The sequence below is a fragment of the Culex pipiens genome, chromosome 3 (assembly GCF_016801865.2).
Source record: "Culex pipiens pallens isolate TS chromosome 3, TS_CPP_V2, whole genome shotgun sequence".
NCBI classification, from domain to species: Eukaryota; Metazoa; Arthropoda; class Insecta; order Diptera; family Culicidae; genus Culex; species Culex pipiens.
This window is the reverse complement of record NC_068939.1, coordinates 172,631,572-172,649,911: the sequence shown is the minus strand read 5'-3', so window position 1 is coordinate 172,649,911 and position 18,340 is coordinate 172,631,572. Positions and strand designations below refer to the sequence as shown.

Genomic DNA, 18,340 nt, shown 5'->3' with positions numbered 1-18,340 from the left:
GCAAAAAGAAGATTTTTTCAGCACGAGTCGTACATTTATCCAACGAGGTTTACCGAGTGCTGAAAAAATCAAGTTTTGCAACGAGTTTCATACAACATTTTTTGCTATTCCAAAAAACGCTTTTTGAATGGAATTTCATGTCAAATCCATGTGAGCAATTCTCTATCAAAACCGAAAATGGATTTAATTTGTATTTTTTGATTTGGCTCAAACTTTGTGGGGGCCTTCCCTATGACCAAAGAAGCTATTTTGTGTCATTGGTTCACCCATACAAGTCTCCATACAATTTTGGCTGCTGTCCATACAAAAATGGTACGTAAATATTCAAACAGCTGTAACTTTTGAGTGAATTTTCTGATCAATTTGGTGTCCTGGGCAAAGTTGTAGGTATTGTTAAGGACTATTGAGAAAAAAATAGGAGCACGGAAAAAAAATTGCAGTTTTTTTACTAAACTTTTTTTTATAAAAACTCAATTTCCCAAAATACGTATTTTTTTATTTTCGAGATTTTTTTATATGTTTTAGGGGACAAAAACCCGCAACTTTTGAGCCATAGAGAAACATGGTAAAAAAATCTGCCGCCGAGTTATGATTTTTTGAAAAAATAGTGATTTTTGGAAAAAATCGAAATTTCATGCAAAAACAAATTTGACGTATTTTTTTTAATATAAAATTGAATTTGCAATCGAAAAGTACTCTACAGATTTTTTGATAAAGGGCTCTGTTTTCAAGATATGCCACCGAAAGTTTGATTTTAGCTAAACATTTGCAGTTTTTCGTTTTTTTTTAAATAGTGACCATGAGTGACCATTTCTAAATTTTTTTTTTTTAAAGTTCAGAAAATTTGCTATAAAATTGTCTAAAAGACATTGAAGATTGGACCTCTGGTTGCTGAGATACTGCGGCTTTAAGAAAAAGAAACACGAAAATTGAAGTTTTCTTAGTCTCACCCAAACAACTCACCATTTTCTAATGTGGTATCGCAGCAACTAATGGTCCGATTTTCAATATTAAAAAATGAAACATTCGTGAAATTTTCCGATCTTTTCGAAAAAAATATTTTGAAATTTTTTAAATCAGGACTAACATTTTAAAAGGGCCAAACATTGAATATTGCGCTCAAAAAAAATTTGAAAAAATATGATTTTTGGAAAAAATGTAATCTATTTTGATAACTGATGCAAAATGACTTTTTTTTACATAAGCAATTCATGAACAAAGTTTTATCCAAATAAAAAAACAATAATACAAATCCCGAAAAAATGTGATATTCTAAGGAATTACTCTATTAAATAAAAACCATTACCCGTGGGGTTGGAGGGAAGGAAGGGGGGGGGGGGAAATGTGGGCGATTTTCCACGTTCCATACAAAACATATTATGCAATAAATTTGTTACACATTCCGTTAGTTTTTTTTTTATTTTACGCTTTTTAGTTTTTTTGTTTGTAATCAATTTTGTTTGTCCGAAGAATTGGTCTTTACCATGAAAAAGAATTTTCTGATTAATTTTATTTTTTTGGCAAAGGTTAAGGTTGTAGGATGGCCAGTTCAAAATTGAAAAAATCTGACCAAGTACCGAAAAAATCAGGAAAAATCTGGCATACAATAATCTTACAATTATTAATAGGTTAAGGGAGAGAGATTATTGGAGATGAAAAGTTTGTGGAATACAGATGTTTTTATTGATATTTTGCAATAAAAAGTTTGAATTTAAATTTTCAACAAAATAATTATTTACAACAGTTTTGGATTTTTAATAAAATCGTTCATTTTTATCTAAAAAATGTTCAAAATTGGTAGAAAATGAAAAAAGCTGGCAAATTCTGTCAAAATCTGGCACAGACAATGATTTATCTTTAATCAGGAAACCTGGCAACCCTGGTTGTAGGTATTAAACGTTATTAAATCGACTCAATGTTTGGTATCTAAAGGTATTGTTTCAATAGAGAAAAAGTCATATTTTTTTATGTAATCAAGGATTATTTTGATTGGATTTCACAAAAAATATGATTTTTAAGGTAAAATCAATTTAACCGTGATTTTTACGGAAAATCTTTATTTTGCAATTTTAAAAATTAAGTATTAACGTTAAACGCAATTTACAAATATGGAGTATTGGTTTTTTACATATGAAATTTAAAACGTCAGCACACTCTATTAAATAAATAGTGTCAAAAATACTGAAATTTAAATACAATACACCAAAGTTGTATAAACAATATTGTAGGCTAAGTTCCACAACACAATCGCTCAATCCTCTCATTCTCGAGTGGGATCTTCAGCACTGTCGAACGGATGAGGCAAATTAAAATATCAGCTATGAACAATCAATAACACTTTTAACAACAGCTCGATGCGTATCGCAATACCCTTTTCCAGCCGATGAGTATAAACCGTGTTCGACCACTTCACATTATTAAGCACCTTCTCTCCCCTCAGGTGGTTCATCCACCTACGCCAATCTGAAAGATCAGTTCTGAGTATAATTCGAGTGCCGCATCACCAATTGTTGCGATCATCCCCGGGGGTGGTTTCAAAACTTGGACTTGAATTACGCCGCAATGAAAAAAAAATCAATTTCGACAGAGATTTACTATCAAGCCGTTCCACACGTGTGTATTTCAGCAATGTGCTCCTCCAGGCTTGAGGAGGTACGGTGTCTCGAGTGAACAAGTGAACGAGATGGATTGCCAGCCGGGCCTGCGGGCTGACGTTCTGAGTTGAACCAATCTTGAAAGTTTACACGCGATTTAACCTTCTCCAAATGTGATGCTGACATTCTTCTGCGCGAAAAGAGCAGCTCTCATTGCTAGTGAGATTTGATGAAGTGGTGCACATTTGGAGATTCTTGAAGTGGACACATTTTTTTTCGTTGGATGGGTCATTGGTTAGTTTACAATTTTCAACAACACTAAATATTTAAACAAAATTTAAAATAGACAAAACAATAATTTTGAGCACCAAAAATTTAATATTCGGACCACCAAAAACTCCCAAAGTGCACCATAACGATTCGAACTAATGGAGCGCGATAGGGAAAAAGCCGGCCTGCTCAGTTCATCTGAGGTAACATTGAAACAATTTCCACCTTTTCCGATGCGATCCGCGCTGCGTGTAGCCGACTCTATTATATGCAGACATACAAGCCACACTTTTGCTGGCGTGTTCACATTTGGCTAATTAAACTCTGTTTTGACTTTATGGCCCGCTTCAATCCATCCACTTTCAATTTCGCGCAGCTCACACAAAGAGAATAAATTTGTCGAAATTGTAACAAATTTGAAACAGATGAGGGGGGAAACAACAACCACAACAACAAAAAACGACCGTTGCAACAAATTGGTGAGTACACGCAAAAAAAAAATTATTGCGCTAGAAGTTTCGGCAAGCTTTTGTTCTGAGTCTGAGATTGAGACGGAAATGACAGTTCTTTTCCACTATCTTCGTTCGTAGCAACGGCAAAATTTGCGTCCAGGGTCGGTGACGCTTCGATGGTTGCTTACTTTTTGTGACGGTTTGAATTGTTGATGTTCAAAGCAAACGCCGCAAAAGATTTGAATGCATGACAGGAAGTGGATTTCTTGAATAGTTTTTTGTTATGGCAAACAAATTCAGATCTTTGGAAAAAAGGGTGCACAGCAATATTCTGGATGGCAATGAAATTTATAAATAATTAATTACTATTTTAGATAACACTTAATTTATAAAGTGTTTTGCATGTCCAGGTCTGAAATTAGTAAAAATAATTAGTTTTAGACATTATCCAAAAGTGCACATAGCTAATTTTTGAAAAAAAAAGTATCAGAAAATTTCAATCATATTTAATTTCTGACATTAAAAATTACACCAGTTTTTGCTGAGGTATCGTCAATGTTAAAATTAAGGTCAAAAAGAGACGATTAGACATTTTTTTATTTTTATTCAACTTAGAATTGTCAAAAAACAGGACAGAATGTGAAATTAATTAAATTGTGAAAAAATTAAGAATAAATCGTCGGATGTTTTACTCACAAGCATAAAAACCAGGTGTGATAATTATAATTGTTTGGGCTGGCAGAATCATTCCTGAGGAAGAAGTTTAACTTTTTTCATGTTTTTTTACTGAGGATAAGTAAAAACTAGTCCAAAATTTAACCAAATTGAATAATTTTCAATCTCCCAAAATGTCATAATTTTTTCAATTAAGATAATCTCAATACCTAAGATAGAATGAATTTCTTCGCAAATTTCTGTACTTAAAAAAATACAATGTGATTTCAATCGCAAGTTTTACATTTTCATGAAATCTTCAAACTGTAGGCATTCTCAGCAGAAAATTTAATTTAAAGGTGGAAAATTTTAGAGAAGGTATCATTACTCTGAATTAAAAAAAAAACACATTTTTTTCAAATATTTTCATGAAAAAATCATCAATCATTTTTTTGTATGTCAAAATGCGTTATTTTTGCATTTTAAAATGACCATATAATACTCAATAAAAACAATATCATGACCAAAAATCGATATTTTGACGTTTTGGCTCATTTTTGAGGGCAGATTTAAATTCAGCTAGCAAGATTACATGAAAAAAAAATTTAGTTGTACAATGTTCAAATTTCGTTAGGTTGCTCCCATACTTGAAAATTAGACATTATAAAATTAAGATATCTCGAGTTTTAAGACAAATGCTCCTGCTATTTTCAGCATTTATAGTGCTACATCTCCCCTTTCGAATGAAAATTTGGCTTGCGCATTTTCGAGATATTTGGAATTTAAATTTGAAAAAGATTATATTGAAATGGCTGTAACTTTTGACCCTTGAGTCCAAAATCTATTTTTTCCGAAACCAAAAAGTTTTGTTTTAGACCTTAAAGTACTCAGAATATACATTTTCGTTAAAACTTAACCTTGAAGTGCTACGCTCAAAAAACGGTTTTTTGAGGGTTTGCTTTGATAGTACAACATCAGTCGTAGAAGGCGTAAATTGCGAGATTTTTTTTGTGTTTGACAAATTTTCTTGAACTGGCATGTTCAGCGACTTTCTAGAAGAAGAAAGAAAAAGGCAAATATATTCCATGACAGTAATATTTTATTAAACAACCTATTCGTGATCCCCCCTAACTTGAAATCAAGCCAAAAAATCTCATTAGCAACAATTCCTTTGAAGACTTTTGAGCTCCATAACATTTTATTTCAGAAAATCCAACTGCCTCTTACACAGCTAAAAAAGTAGTTATCCAGCTGCGTGTAAAAGGCCTGGGTGTAAAATAAATATTGCATTATTTTATGCAATTTTATGTGATTTTACACCCTGAAATATGTAGCCCATCAGTATGGGAAACCTACTTGACCGAAATGTCAAGCTCATGTATGCGTTTATCTTTACAGCTTTTCATTGGTCTGATGGCCGAGTGGGCTAAGGCGCCAGTCCTTACTGTTGGTGCTGGCTTTGAATCCCGTCGGTTGCCTATTTTGTTTATACGAGTATTGTACATGCAGTGTGTAACATTAATTGTTTATTTTAACGAAGGTGATGTGCATGCTTTTGCATGCGATTTTGCCATCGGATTTTTTGCTGTGTAATTTAGCGATCTAAACTATACCAAATTTCTAAATGTAATATAAACATAATGCTACGATTTTCGTGTTGAACCTTGAGCCATGCTAATTATTTTTTGTAGAAACATTAGACTTTTTGGTGTTTTAATTTTTAAATGGTTTTTTCAAGGAGACACTTTTCAACGCATTTTGAAGATTCAAAATTTATTTAAAAATAGATTTTTGGAGATTTTTCAAGATCGATGCCTGTCTAGAGGCGAGGTTTGGTTTTAGAGAGTTAAAGAACAAATAAATTGAAATATAAAATAGCTTTCATTGAAATGCCTTAATTACTTTCAAAAACTTACCTAAAATGTATCCAGACTTGAAGAGTTGTCAACTTTGAGGTTATAAAGGAAGCGGAGCTATATCACAGTCCTAAAAAAAAGATAAAATGCATTGTTTATTATTAGTTACAGTATCCACTTATTTCTCGAGTCATAAAAATACCAACAAAAAAACCGCAAGCAAATTTCAGTGAAAGCAACATTCAATAACCAGCCCTTTCTCCTCGCCACACAAAACGGTCAAAGGCCAAGCCCTTTCTCCCAAAAAATCGTCCCAGGTTAAATGGCAATAACCCCTGCCGTAAGGGATTTCTCATACAAAAAAGCATAAACGGTTCATTGCACCACCCTTCAAGTTCAGGAAAAAGAAAAGCTTTTTTTCGCCTTCGACGCTTCAAAAGTCCGCTGAATTACACAACCCCCACATCATTGGCCGGAATGTGTCTGGCAGTGGGCTTAATCTGTGGCAAGGTGACTAGAAAAGTAATCGTCTTCGGCGTTGGTGTTAAGTATGCACAGCACAGCACACACATACACACACACACAGCGTGGTAGGGCAATTATGTTGCGAGTTGATGAGCCGGCAAAAGTGTGGTGGTGGTGAATCTTATTTTACAGTCTTTGCCACGCGAGGCTTCGTAGGCTGTAGAGTGAAATAAGTGTTATGCTGGCCTCAACTGTCTACGAAAAGTTGCAATCGTGGATTTTGTAAGAAATCAATAAAGAGTAGCTAGCTTTTATTAAAATTTAAAACAGTTACGTGAGATCTGCAGATTGACAAGGTCAGCGCCATTAATGGTCAGAGTTCCAAAAAGGGAGAATTCTTTAACTCTAGCAAAAAATTTTAACGATCAATATATTTTTTTTCTACGTTGTTTCATTAAAAACTTTCTAATTCTTAAAACAACATTGTTTTCTCCATTATGCCCTACAATTTTAACTAATATTGTGACTCACACATGAGTGAGAGATCGCCAGTGCGTGCCACCACAAATCTCTGACGAGTCACCCCCCAGAGACAAGCTCCACCGACCGGCTAGTCCAGCCAGTCAGATCGCAGTGAGTGAGCGTGTAATAATAACAGCATAGCATAACAAAAGCCTCTCACGGTCACCAGCGGGCTGGAAAAATGCTCACTTCCGAACCGATTCGAGACGCGCGCCGACTTCAACCGGCCGACAGACGACGATCGTCGTGTTCATGCGTCACATTTGTTGTTGTTGACTTTTTTTTGGTTTTGCTTCTCGCTTAGGGCTGTAAATTTGTCAGACGAATTGGGAGCAACACCCGTAGCTGATTAGGGTTGTTTTCTGGGAATAAATTTCAATTTCTTCAAAACATTGATGACTCATGATGTTTAGGAAGAAAATCGATAATATGTTAAGAATTCATTCTAAGAAATCGGAGGTAATAAAAACGCTTAAGCATATCCAGAACGGATATTCTAGCTAGTGAATCTGGACAATGAATCATCCACCTCGATGGAGCGTATCATTGGCAAGTTTTTGCTAAGGTTTTATTGTAGGTCTCTCAAGAACCATTCTTCCTTCTTCGCATGCATTCGGTTTCGGGTAAAGGGTTTGTATTGGAACAAGTGTATTTATGCGTATTCAAATCGTTCAAATAGCAGAAGAAAAAAATCCGGGACATTTGTCCAACTAGGATAACCGAGTGAGGCGAATAGAACGAGTGCTGAAAAAACGAGTTTCTACAAATTTTATTTTGCAATTTAGCAATTTTGCAGAATTTTGGCCATATATTTAAATGTTCTAGAATCCTTCCGTTGAAAATTCTAGAATTTTCCAATCTATCAATCGATTTTATGATGTCCCTACCAAAATTTCTCTTCGGATAACCGAATAATGAAAAAAATATCATATTGTGTGTTTCAGACCTAAAACATGTATCTAACAATGCTCTAATGTGCTCTGATTTTGAGTAATCTTGAATAGCGACAAAAATGGCGTTACCTGATTCCTGTAATATTTTATTTCGTAATGTAACTTAAACTTGTAAGTAAACATAAATCACAGCTAAAAAAATATATGATTCGATTCTAATATTTTCAATTGAAACTTTTAAATATTAGAATTTTTGTAAATTGGGGTTTCGGAAAATCGGGTTTTAAATTAAAATAATTACATTAAATTTTGAGTTTTTGAATTTTAAAATTTTTAATTTTTCAAGGCTTTTACGTTTTACATAAGTTGAGTATTTTTATCTTTTATATTTTTAAACTCCAAAAGTTTAGCTTTAATCATTTAAAATTTATTTTTTTCAAAACTTTACTAGACCGCTCGACAAAATGTTTATAATTTCCAATAAAAAATTGCAAAAAAAATCGGATAAGAACATTTTTTCGTGGTGCTAAATAAAAGTATTTAACTTATAGCAACTTTAAAGTATAAATTCTCGGTTTCTTTTCGTTTGTTTTTTGCATTTTAAAAATAATTACGTCTTGAATGAAAAGGACAACCGAAAAAAATATTTTTGAAAATCTAAGAAAAAAATTCTCTCTAAACTTTGAAAATCGTGCAATTTTACTTCATTAAAATTGGATCCATGAAGATGGTTTTTTTTAAGTGTTGCCTAATTAGCCTGTAATTTTCAAATGACGATATTTTGGAAATTATTGGTTTGATTTTCAATGTTGAAAATTGATGATTTTGTGAAATTTTATGATCTTTTTAATAAAAATATTTTTAAAATTTCAACATTAAGATTGTAGGACAAATATGTTTCGTGCTTTTTCTCTTAAGAAGTATTTTTAAAATGCATGAAAAAGTGAAACAAAAATCGAGAATTTATACCTTATATTAGCTATAATTTTAAAGCGGCAAAATTTATCAAAAAATTTGTAAGCTTCTTTTCGATTGTCAATAAATTTTTCTTTAAAATTTTTTTTTCAATACATTTTTTGTCCTGGTTTTCTATATTTTCTAAAAAACAAAATATTTTCAAAAATTCATATCTTCTAAACCAGATTTTGCACTATCACTCACTATGGCTGAGAAGGTGTCTCTTTTAGTTCCCTAAAACTTATCAAAAAAATGAAAACTAAAAAAATACGTTTTCTGGGAATTTAACTTTATGTAGTAAAAAGTTAAATAAAAAAAATCCCGAAAAGTCAATTTTTCCGAATTTCCAAATCGATCAGAAAATCCCATCTCAAGATACAGAAATTCATACATTTACATATTCATTTTGTAAGACTATCCCCCATAATTGTTTGGAGACTTTTAAGGAAAAACCAGTTATGAGCAATTCCAGGCCAAAACAGGAATTTTTCAGGTACTATTTTCTCGACCCTCTCCGATTTCAATGAAACTTTGTAGATATGTTATTCTAGGCATATATAAGCCATTTTTGTGTATATGGAGTCAGTTACACTCGATAATGACATTTGAGAAGGGCGTAAGTGTTTTAAATATTTTTGTATATCGTAATTTAAATATTGCTGTATCTCGAAGCCGTTGCATCGTATCAAAAAGTGGTCAAAGACAAACTTGTAGGAAATTGGACGGGCTTTCCGAAAAAAATACACTGAAAGAAAAAAACACTCCACTTTTATGAGATTTTTTGATTTTTAAGTTTAAAAGTCAAATTTTAAGGTGAGCCCACGATTTTTTTTCGTTCAAAATTTTTGTGAAGATAGCCTAAGATGTCACAAAAAGACTCACAAAAAATGCAGGATGGAGCAACTCACCTAAAAAAATACAAAAATCATTTACTGAAACTGTTTTTTTGAAAAGTGCTCTAAACGTCAAAATTTTCAAAAACCGAATACGGGAATCGATTCTCCAGACAATTTTACATAAAAGTCTCCATATTGACCATTGTCCTAAGTCCAATCCTTGTGAAGTTACAGCGGTTTTAAAAATAAAAATGTTGAAAAAATAGGTTTTTTGATGGTTTTTGGCAATTTATATATGACCGACTTGATTTTTCAGTCTCGAAAATATTTTTACCGGAAAGCTCGTCCAATTTCCCATAAGTTTGTCTTTGACCACATTTCAATTGGATGTATGGGCTTACAGATATAAGCTTATTACATTGCTCATAACTGAAAACATAATATTTTTTCAGTGTAGTATAGTAACCTGGATAGTAAATTAGCTTATATCTGTAAGCCCATACATTCAATTGAAATGTGGTCAAATTGCCAAAAACCATAAAAAAACCTATTTTTTTCAACATTTTTTTTTTTAAACCGCTGTAACTTTACAAGGATTGGACTCAGGACATTGGTCAATATGGAGACTTTTATGTAAAATTGTCTGGAGAATCGATTCCCGTATTCGGTTTTTGAAAATTTTGACGTTTAGAGCACTTTTCAAAAAAACAGTTTCAGTAAATGATTTTTGTATTTTTTTAGGTGAGTTGCTCCATCCTGCATTTTTTGTGAGTCTTTTTGTAACATCTTAGGCTATCTTCACAAAAATTTTGAACGAAAAAAAATCGTGGGCTCACCTTAAAATTTGACTTTTAAACTTAAAAATTAAAAAATCTCATAAAAGTGGAGTGTTTTTTTCTTTCAGTGTATTTTTTTCGGAAAGCCCGTCCAATTTCCTACAAGTTTGTCTTTGACCACTTTTTGATACGATGCAACGGCTTCGAGATACAGCAATATTTAAATTACGATATACAAAAATATTAAAAACACTTACGCCCTTCTCAAATGTCATTATCGAGTGTAACTGACTCCATATACACAAAAATGGCTTATATATGCCTAGAATAACATATCTACAAAGTTTCATTGAAATCGGAGAGGGTCGGGTACAACCGATTCCCTATTTGACATGGAATTGCTCTTATGCTAAATGAATTCTTTTGACATAGGGAATGCATGGACAAAGTTTTATCCAAATCATAAAATACAAGGAAATATTGGTTAGCGAAATCGCAGAGAACCACTCAAAATTATTTAAAACACAGAATAGACAAAAAAATATTGGAGGTTGATATTTTTTCATTCAAGAAGTAGGTATTATTAAAAATACAAAAAACGAAGAAAAAACGTGAATGTATATCTCAAAGTAGCTATAACATGAAAAGTTTGATTCAGCACCGCAAAACAATGCTCTTACCCGATTTTTTTTTCCAAATTTTGATTGGTAAAAAGCTTTGAAAGAATAAAATAGTAGAAAACAAGTAGGATTTTTAGGCAGGATGAGAATTAATAAAATGCAAAAAAAATGGCGAAAAACGGAATACCGTGGACCTTTTGAAGAAGGTGAAAATTTTATATTCATACATTTTTAAATTTTACACCATGTAAATTTGCTTCTCGAAAATAATTTAGAAAAAAATATTTTTAAGTTTTGCTCCCACCTTTTTTCCGGGGAATTGACTCTTAAATGTAACAATCCTTATAGAATTTCGGTATTAAAAAAAACTTAATTTGAAAAAAGTACAAAATTAGAGTGTCCAACAAAACCCCTTTACCCTACAAAACCACAGCCAATTTCCGGTATAATTTGCCTCCCCAGCTACAGGGGCTCAGTTCTCCAGAAACCTCGGCTCAGCTGGATCGTGTTCAGAACGTTCTCTCGCTGACTTGAACCACCCAGCTAGACTAGCCCTGTCTCCTTGAGACACACTCAGGTTGGTAGAAACCAATCCCCATGATTGTGTGCTCAGGAGGAGGTTAACCTTGCACCACGACTACAGAGTCTGTAACACGGATTTATTTCATAAGTCAGCGTTCAATTGCAAAATGAAAGTAAATTTGCATAAAATTACACTTCCCAAATTAAAGTTGGACGGCAGAGATCGTTAACTCCGCGCCGAGATGGGCAGAGATAAAGAGGTGCAATTCGATTATCGGCTTGAAAAGATTCAATTGAAGATCGAATCGAACCAATCTCAATTTCTACATTGGTCCAAGGTTTGTCTAATTGAGGCATTAGGTGGTGGTGCAATGTTGGCATAATGAATTGCTGCCTGTAATATGGCTTTGGTGAAGTGAGGAAATGTAGATGGATTACCTTATCAAATGGTTCAAAGGTACGGTGTGTTTAAAGGTTTGCTTTTTAAATTATATTTTCAAATATTTTTTTATACTTGAAAATCTCTCAGTTCAATTATTTTTTTTAAATAATTTAAATGTTTAGTCAACAAATATTTAAACAAGTATTTTTTTCAATCACACCGTATCAAACCTTCAGCGAAAGCCAATTTCAGTGCAAGGTGTAGATTACGGTAGCGATCATCAGGTAACCAACCTTGGCGTTAAATTAGCAATGGTGATGAACTTGATGGCATAAGTCGTTCCGCATATGGGCTAAATTTTGCGCAGACTCACCACACCACGTCTTGCGCGTTGATAACGGGGTTGGATAAAGTCAAGTTCCGCTACTTCTCAAGAGCAGCAGAGATTATGTGAGATTCGGCCGTAATGACACAACCAACCGCCAAATTAAAAATTCATTAACGTGGACCGGATGGAGCGGTTTTTGGGTGGCTAGTTTTTGTGTAAGGTTCACCTTTCACTTGGATGGCATGCTGAGAAGAAGTTTATGTGCGAGAGAGGGTGTGGTGGAAATGGTGTCACCGGATTGATGGTTGAAGGAAAGACAGGGGTTATGTCACGGAACACGACCCAAAATCGGTTAAAATGTTGTTTTTTGGGTGTATTTAGTTGGCAAGTTGTTTTACATAAGAAACAAGTTTGAAATTTGTAGAGCTGTCATGTTTATGTAAATTGTTACCTTATTTGAATATAATTTATTTGATTTACATAAAAATTGTGTCATTTAAGTTTGTAGTACAAAAGCGTGATAATTGTGGTGTAAAGAAGAGCAATCATCATGGTTGTTGACGATAAAATAAATCTATTGTGATCGCTAATCTTATCGAAGAAAACGGATGAAAACTCAATTTTAAAATGTTTTTAAAAATTGATTCAATCCAACTAAATCATGCTTAATTTTCATAGCTTTATTTAATTTATTTTTTAACGAAATACAATCCAGCCTCAATTATCTGAAGGCCTTGGTATTTAATAGGCAATTAACTATTCAAATTTGACTACAATGAGGCTGAACTCAAATTTCAAGAAAATATATAGTAAGAAAATAGAATAATACGAAATAACTTTTATTTGGTCATGATTCGATTATTCGAAGTCCCTAACAACCATGCGGACAGTCGAATTTCGGATAATCGAGTCTGGATTGTTCTAAATTTTTCATAATTTGCAATATTGGTAAATAAAGCAAAATTTGGTATAGATTTCCGCATTTGTGTGTTTTTTGTTTTGTAAAAGTCTTAAATTTTCAAAATGTAGCGTATATTTTTCGAAATTAATCAATTTTTTATAATTTGCAATGTATTCGGTATCAAACGGAGGGAAATTTTGTATAAATTTTCACTTTATTAGAGTTTTGTTTGTAAAATAGTTATGTTTTCACAAAATACCATATGTTTTTTTTAATAATCAAATATTAATCAAAAATACTGTATTTAACCCTCTACTGCCCAAATTTTTTTTTCGAAAATTTTTATTTTTCCCGTGTTCAGGAGGTCATTTTGAGCAACTTTTGTTCTACGAAAAACTTTACTTCTCTTGTTTTATGTTTTTCTTGTTTCATTTTTAGTATTTTAATTTGCATTTATCTTGTTTAGTTTATGTTTGTTTTTGGTAGTATTTGTCCTACTCTACCACCTCCTATCATTACATTTTGCCTATCTATTTTTTCATGTTTTTACAGTAACTTTTTCAATTTTTTGCATGTTTTTGACATTTTCTGCTATAAAATGGAACCATTATCATTTAAATTGTAAATAAATGCGTAGAAGCATAGTCTGGGGCACTAGAAAAATTCCTGCATACTTCTTTTTACTTAAAATATGGGAAATGTTAGTAAAAAACACAGCCAAAGTTGACCCCTAAAAAAATGACATTTTTAAAAACATTGGCAAAGTCACAAAAAAAAACAAGTCAAACTTCCAACCCTAAAATTTTCCAAAATTTTAAAAGTTTCTCTTTCCAATGCTTCTTGAAGATCAAAAATTGGTTGAAAAATGGATTTTTGGCGATTTTTTAAATCGAAGCCCGTCTAGAGGCGGGGTTGGGTTGTAGAGGGTTAAACAAAATTTCGCTTCATTTGATAGACCCCCCCTCCCCAATCTTGTAACCGTTGGTCACAATCCTTAACGAATTCATGCTTCGCTTCAGTAGTTTTATTACACATTCACCACACTTGACAGTTGGAAAGGGGTGAAGCGTGCCGCTGTAAGTGAAGCCGATGTCCATCTATTTCCCGATGGGGCAGCATGGCAGCGCCCATGCGACAGAGCGGGAAAATGGATGGGGAAATCCTGGACTTGGGATCAACAATAAAAGCGCCGATCTGGGGAGGATCGGCCTCTTTTAATCTACAGGCGTCCGAGTGGACAGTTCGCGCTCGTTGGAGTGAAGGTTGCCAATTGCCTTCACGCGGAAGTGCGGGACCAGGAGGTTCCGTGAGCGCGCGTTCACCCGGATTGGTCGGCCTAGGCAGTATAAGTCGCGTCGCGCTCTGCCTACGTCTAATCGTCGTAGGACCACCCCCGTCGTCTGGCGCCTCCCCGCGCCATAACCGTAAAGGACGACAACCCTCAGGCCGCTGGCCTTCATCGTCAAGGAGGGACCCCTCTCGGCACGCTCGAATCGGTGGACTCCGGAGCGTGCCGATTAGTCAAGGAGGGAAGACGCCTGCCCGAACGAAGCCAGCAACGCCCGCTGGTCGTCCAGAACATCATCCAGCAAAGGAGTCCGGAGAAGAACCGCTGCACCGGCGACGAAGACCGGATCAAGCAGCCCTTCAGCCAGCCCCCCCAGTGGGACCGACGCCGCAGAGTGGAGCTGGAGCTCCTCTGCCGGCTCGTTACATCGCCGGAGCGCGATCATCGGCTGAGCTTGTAACGGTACGTTAGACACCCACACCCACACTTACAGAAACAAAAATAAAGTGCTGAAAGTGAAAATTGAATCCGTCGTGTTTTTCTGTTTGATCACCATCTCCCTTGAATCACCTAGTAGTTTGCCGACCCTGGGATTACCCGAGTCGAGTCTCGTGCTACGCTGGCCAAGCCATTAGTTTCAATCTTAAAAATTCGAAAAAAGTATAGAACTTGGGAAAATGTGAGTATTTTACAAAATATCACTTGAATAAATTGAAAATGCATTCAAAATTTAGGGTAGGGTAGTCATCAATGAGACACTTTTGGTTTTCAACTTTCAACGATTTTTCTATTTTTTTCATCAGCATATTTGAATGAGCTTTTTGTTGCATTTTTTTTCTTTTAATGTGTTCTAACATTGACCAAAATATGAGATCAATCCGACATCTACAGTCAGAGTTATTCAACTGTCTCATTGTAGACGCACTTGGCAGGAACAATGAGACAGCTGGGGAACAATGAGACACTCTACGAAAATCAACATTTTCCAAGTAAAACATCATGTTTTTGTATTGTTCCATTGCAGGTGACTTGCGTTGAACATTTTAGAGCAATTTTTCCAACATGAAACTTTAATTAACAAAAGTTATACTAAAAAGTATTTAATTTTTGTAAAATCCATATAAATGAAGTTAAAACTCTATAAATATGCCAAAAATCACTTTTAATTCATGTTTTGAAAGATTTCCATAGATTTTGAAAAGTTTAATGAAGAAAATTCAAAGTGTCTCATTGTTACCCATGGGCTGAAATGAGTGGGGAACAATGAGACAGCCCTGGATTCTGGGTATATTCAAAATTTTGACCAAATCTAATGAAAGGACATTGTAGCCCAACTTAATCCCAATGGAACGTCGAAAGAAATTTGAAGAAATATTAGTTTTGGTGTAAATGGCAGCCTACGAGCGAAAAAGTATTTTTTGTCCATAATTTACTTTTACACCCCAGAATCAAACATTTATGAATAACTTTTCAAGGGAGCGTCCATAACCAAAGCCACTATTATGGCAGACGTGTATCCAGTAGACACACCTTTCCCCCAAATATGAGCCTGATTGCTTGAAACTACGACTTGTGAGAGCCATTTTATCATTGTTCCCCGTGTCTCATTGATGACTACTCTACCCTACTTTCGTTTGATACCCATATTGTGAATTGTTATAAATTGATTATATTCGAAAACACACATTATTTTGTGAAAATTTTTGTATTTCAAAAAAACATTGTTAAAGCGAAAATGCATCTAGAATTTTGCTTCGCTTGATTTTTTAATATGATTATTTTGTAATTGTAATTGTAATTGTAATTGTAATTTTATTTGGCAACGATATCCTGTTAGTCAGACTTTTTATCAGGGCAAGGAGGTGTACAAACCGGAAATTAAATATGTATAAATTTTCACTTTATTAGAGTTTTGTTTGTAAAATAGTAAAGTTTTAACTAAATACCATATGTTTTTAAAAAATATCAAATATTAATGAAAAATACTGTATTTAAACAATATGTTATTTTATGAAAACATGAGTTTTGCTTAAAAAAAGAAATTAAGTTAAAAAACTTGCGAAATTCACATCATAGTAAAAATCTTAAAATATTTGATTTTTTTTAAAATACAGTGGTTGGGAAAATTTAAGTATTGTACAAAAAAAAAACTGTTGAACAAATTGAAAATGCATTCAAAATTTCGTTTCGTTTGAAACCCATATTGCGAATTGTGAAAATTTGAGTGTTTTCGAAAACATACATTATTTTGTTAAAATTTGAGTATTTTACAAAAAAAAAATCTGATTTAGTGAATGGACAAATAGAATTTTGCTTCGCTTGATTTTTGAATATGATTCTTTTTAAAACATGCGATATTCTGTTAAAAATAGTATTTTACAAAAAAAACTCAAGTATAGTGAAAATGCAAACAAAATTTCCGAAATTTTGTATTTTTTCAAGTATTGGTACTATAAAACTTACTACATTTGTAGAAGTTTTGAATATTTAACATGATATGGTTGGATTAAGTCAATCTTCGAAAGCTTTAAAAAAGAGGTTTTTAGTCATCCCTCATATTCGGAACAGTTTACAGATCGGCCAATGTTCAAAAAATCATAGCAAATCGATAATTGAACTTAATGATTCGCTTTTACCTTCATTTGAAAGCTTTTCTTGTAATATTTCGAATGGTGTATCGAACAACTGCAAATTTTAACTTTTATATCAAGTTTTTGAAGAAAAACTTTGACTCTTGAACTTTTGAAAAAAACATTGACCCGGGACTTTTGAAGAAAAACTTTGACCCTTGAAATCCACAAATTTGAAAACTTTTTTCTCACGGATGTAAACAAACTTTGGTTCTCTCCAGGAGTACATATTTTTTACAAAACAATGACTTCACACACTGAAACCAATAAAACTCAAGCTTAGTTATGTTTTATGAATGGTCAAATAACTTTTTTTGTGAAAATATCAGTTAAATTCAGGTGTTCCACAATTGTGGGAGTCACAATAACATACCACAATTATGAAACAGGCAATTTGGAGGCAGTGTTCTGCTGCTCTGGATAAAATAGTCTTGAAATACAGTTTTTTGTTTAAATTGAACTACATTAACTAGTGAAATAGCAAGAGAATGTCCAAACGAAGGTCCTTAAAATAGAAGGGTTGACAGAAAAGCTGAATTTGGCATGCTATTGACAAGTTATCACAAAAGTGTTCCGAATTTGTGGGTGTTCCGAATATGTGGGATGACTGTATTGTCCATTATCAGCGAAAAGATTAGAATTATCGAAATAACGATAGATTATCGTTATCGGTAGATGCTAATATTATCGATGAAAATTATATCGTTTGACAACCTTGGTAAACGAGATAAATATTTGTATAATTTCGCAAGATTTTTGTATGTCAATTTAGTTATATTATACCAGTAAAAAAATATTTTTTTTCCGAATAAGTATTGTTTTTATTTATTTTTCAATGCCCAGCTTTTTCAATATGCTTTGAATTTTTTTAATCAAATTTCAATCCCCTTTGAGCAAAACATTGACCGTGAGAATCAATTTCACCTACTCACTACCAAAATCACAATTAATCTCACCAACTCCGTATCTAAATGAACCGAATCGATTGCATAAAATCAGTTCCAAACCCGCGGATCAATCCCACCCGTTAATTACCTTGATCGTAACCAGAAAAGTTGATGACGGCGGCAACCAATTAGCGACGCGCGTTACGATCAAACTCCAAATCATTATCATCGAGTTTTGCTCTCACTCGCGAGCCACAAACTCTCACTATCGCTGGGGCGAGCCAAGCCAAGACGGTGGACGCGTAGAGGTGAAAGGAAACCAAACAAAAACAAAAAACAAGAAGTAGTTCATCGGGTGAAAAATTGATCTGTCAAATGTGCCTGCCGATGTGAAATTGAGAAGATAATTGCGCTTTATTTTGGGGGGTTTTACGAGACTGACGATGACGTAATTGTTGATGTTTTTGCTTTTTTGGGAAACGGGAGTTGGAAAAGTTTGCACCGTAA

At 33.7% G+C, this 18,340-nt stretch overlaps 1 protein-coding gene across 1 annotated transcript in view; it reads right to left on the bottom strand.

Annotated features, from left to right (window-relative positions):
• The window catches only part of LOC120424088 (uncharacterized), a 45,051-nt gene that overhangs the window by 17,157 nt on the left and 9,554 nt on the right, over window positions 1-18,340 (bottom strand). The window contains exon 2 of the mRNA XM_039588105.2: window positions 5,887-5,956. The gene's annotated coding sequence lies outside the window, so the exon portion shown is untranslated. The remainder of the gene's footprint in view (window positions 1-5,886; window positions 5,957-18,340) is intronic.